Source organism: Corvus brachyrhynchos, unplaced genomic scaffold, assembly GCF_000691975.1.
Source record: "Corvus brachyrhynchos isolate BGI_N302 unplaced genomic scaffold, ASM69197v1 scaffold331, whole genome shotgun sequence".
NCBI classification, from domain to species: Eukaryota; Metazoa; Chordata; class Aves; order Passeriformes; family Corvidae; genus Corvus; species Corvus brachyrhynchos.
This window is the reverse complement of record NW_008237229.1, coordinates 764,534-767,994: the sequence shown is the minus strand read 5'-3', so window position 1 is coordinate 767,994 and position 3,461 is coordinate 764,534. Positions and strand designations below refer to the sequence as shown.

The window sequence follows — 3,461 nt, the reverse complement described above, 5'->3', positions numbered from 1 at the left end:
GATATTGATGAGACCCTGGCAACCCAAGTTTCTTCTGGTGATTGCAACAAGTTAACTTACAATTAAATAACTACACCAGTTTGGACATGCTACTTTCCTGGTCTTTCAAAACAGACTTCTGTAAATCTGAAAATTATTCATTCAGTCAGATACATCACATCCACTGTAATGTTCTCAATAGAAACTATAAAATAAAATTCTAGCCTTAGAACAAAATGAGCTTAGGCTTAGCTCATATGAATTCAGGGGGAAAATGGTAAGAGGTGTTCACAAGACAGAACTAGTCCTAAAACAATAGACTCAATCTTCTAAGGGCTTTCTTCATAAAGAACAAAACAAAATCACTTTGCCTTTCCTCTCCAGAGGATTCACTTGGAAGAATCCATGTTGTCCCAGACATGGATCTCCAAGGCAGATTTTCTAGCACTGTGATGGTCTGATACCTTATTAAAAGTTAGGCTAATGCTCCATATCCATTAACAAGTATTCACTCTGAAGACACGCTCAGAGGTCTAAAGAGAAGCAAGGCCTTAGTAGAGTAGGAGAAATGGCCAAGAGGTGTATTTTTCCCCTTGGTTGTGGTGTCTCAGCCATGACAGGGGGAACATTTAAATCTTTTTATGCTGAGTTTGCTGTGACTCCTTGCAATGAAAGTTCACAGGAACCTAAGAAGCAGAGGTTTCTTTAGGAAGTTCAGGGTAGGTGGAATTGCTTTTCTTCTGCATCTGAATGAAATTCTGCCAGAAATGTGCAAGTATTGGAATATTTTCTTTATTTTCATTACACAGTCATTATTTTACTTACAATGTGGTTCCAAAAGCCTTTAGGGTCTTTCAGCCCCTCTGGTCACCAGTTAATGGCTGGCAAAGTTTAAACTGGTATTTGGTTATTCTCCATGTTGTCTCTCCAAAACATTCCCATTGGAGGAGGCTGTTGCCATGAGTTCACCTCAGCCATCCTCAGCCACAGTTCAAAAATGGCAGCAAAGGAGCAGTAAAAGTCTGATGTGCTACTTCCACTTAGTCAAACAAACACTTCAGGCAAATGAAGGTGTGTTCCTAAAAAAAAGTGAATACTTAAATCGATGTTGCAGTTTAGGCACCATTGGCAAGTCCAATTTACCTACCTGGGCCCTGGGAAAAAAAAAAAAAGAAAGAACTGAAGAATTTAAATGCAAAAAATAACAGGTCCCAGCTGGATATGTGGTCCTCAGTGATTTGGGAGTTCAATTCTGATGAGAAATTCTTACCTCAAAATGACTTTTAGTCTGTAAAAAAAACCAATTATTATATTCTCTTACAGAACAACCACTTCCAACAAAAATCATATGTGTATTTGGGATTATTTGCTTGATACAAGGAATTGAAGCTCTCCTTTTCCTTGTGTATGGACACTTTAGAGGACTATGGGCACAGTGGGAAGAAACTATGAGCCTCCGTGCTCTGACCAGGGGTCCCACATGTTGCTTGAAGTGTAACTGCTTCCCTGTGTATCCCATCCTCACATGGTTTCTTTTTTCTTAAATAGTCCAACAGGCTGAGTAACACAGTAATGAGCAATGTCAAAAAATTCTAGAATGACAAAAAAAAAAATCTGGTTTTCTCCTGGTTTGGGATTGCCAAGCGACTTTTCTGACATTTAAAAAGGTAAAAAAGCTTGCCCTCTGAATGAGCTGTTATTTACATCTCTCTCCTGAGGAGACATTCCCCAAACACACAATAATTAGAGAGATGGAGCACCTCTCTTCGGAGGAAAGGCTGAGAGAATTGTGATTTTTCATCCTGGAAGAGAGGTTTTTGGGGTGACCTAACTGCAGCCTTCTAGGATTTGAAGGGACCCTACAAGAAAGATGAAGAGAGACAATTGACAAGAGCATGTAGTGAGAGGACAAGGGGGAATGGCTTCAAACTGAAAGACAGTAGGTCTACATTAGATATTGCAAAGAAATTTTTTACTGTGAGGGTGCTGAGGCACTGGAACAGGTTGCCCAGAGAAGATGTGGATGCTCCATCCCTGGAAGTGTTCAAGTCCAAGCTGGAAGGGGCTTTGAGCAACTGGGTCTGGTGGAAGGTGTCCCTGCCCACGGCCAGGGGCTTGGAACAAGATGATCTTTAAGGTCCCTTCCAACCCAAACCATTCTGTGATTCTACGAAATGATATACCTGGAAGGGATGAATAAGGTTGTGCTGGTGCCTCTTTCCTCAGAGAGGATCACAGCAGGATCTCCTTAGCCATGGAATTGAAAGGCAATCACTTTGACCTGCTTTGAAACTTGCCAATGGAGCCAGGGAGGAATAGAGAGAGAGAGAGAAAGAGAAGAGTGTCTTACACACAGACACAGAAGCCAAGTATGTCTTATTTCCTTGCAATGTATGGGTGAAATCCTGTCTGTTATAATAAATAAAGCCTAATGGTTGACCTTTTACCTCTATCCTTTTCTCATATACAAATTTTTGTCTCTGCATACACACCTAGAACTAATAATTGCCCACATTTTCTTTCATCAAAGGAAAAACTTGTGTTATAAATAATATCTAGATTTAAACCTGCTGCTTAAAAAAAAAAACAGCAGAAGTCCTACACAAATTTTGGATTAATTGTCTAAGTAATGGTTGTGAGTTTCTAAATCCTGACCATAATAACACATCTTCATCATTCATGCCCAATCCACTAACAATGCTATTTGAATAAATCCATCTACTAGTGGAAATACCAGTATACCAAAATTCGAGAAGGCAACAATCAGTTAATCACTAACCACAAGTCACCTTACTGGGTATACTGAGAGGCAGTTATCAAAGTTTATATCACAAAGATATATTATAGTGTTTGCCTATGAGCACCTTAGAGTTGTCTCAAGTGATTCAGATTAATATCTTATACATTTTCTAAAAAATACGTTGGTCTGAAAGTCGCTTCTAAGAAACTACTGGAAAGAGAGAGAGAAAGAATATTTTTATGTTTGTTGGTTTACTCATACTGAAGTGCTTCTGAAAAGCACTACAAGGGCATGAACAGAACAGTTTTTAAGACAGATTTCTAGAAATCTGCCAGTGAACCTACCTGTAGCAATCATAAATAAAAGCAGAAAGAATAAAACAGTGAAATAATTTGTTTTCACTGAGCTTTTTCATGTCTGTTCCTTTGTTTCACTAAGACTTTTGACTCAGGCTTCTGGAAAACAAAGACTAAATTGCATGATATAAAATTCTAACATAAAAAATTAAACTGAAAAATATTGACTGAGGTAACTGACAGGAGAATACTAGTTGCAGGCAAAAGCCAAAAAAAAAAAAAAGCCGGTTTTGATTTATATTCAGGTAATTTTGGGCTTATGTGTGGACCACACAATGCGTGTGTTTGTTCTAAACAGAAAGAAACAGACCACCAGAGAGTTTTAATCTCAAAAAAAAAAATACAGAAAAATACTCCATGTAGAGGTACTTTGCAACTGAGTTCAC

At 38.5% G+C, this 3,461-nt stretch overlaps 1 long non-coding RNA gene across 1 annotated transcript in view; it reads right to left on the bottom strand.

Annotated features, from left to right (window-relative positions):
* LOC108445481 overlaps window positions 1–1,895 on the bottom strand; it is a 29,817-nt gene extending 27,922 nt beyond the window's left edge. The window contains exon 1 of the long non-coding RNA XR_001860355.1: window positions 805–1,895. This is a non-coding gene — a long non-coding RNA (uncharacterized LOC108445481). The remainder of the gene's footprint in view (window positions 1–804) is intronic.
* Window positions 1,896–3,461: the final 1,566 nt, after the last annotated feature.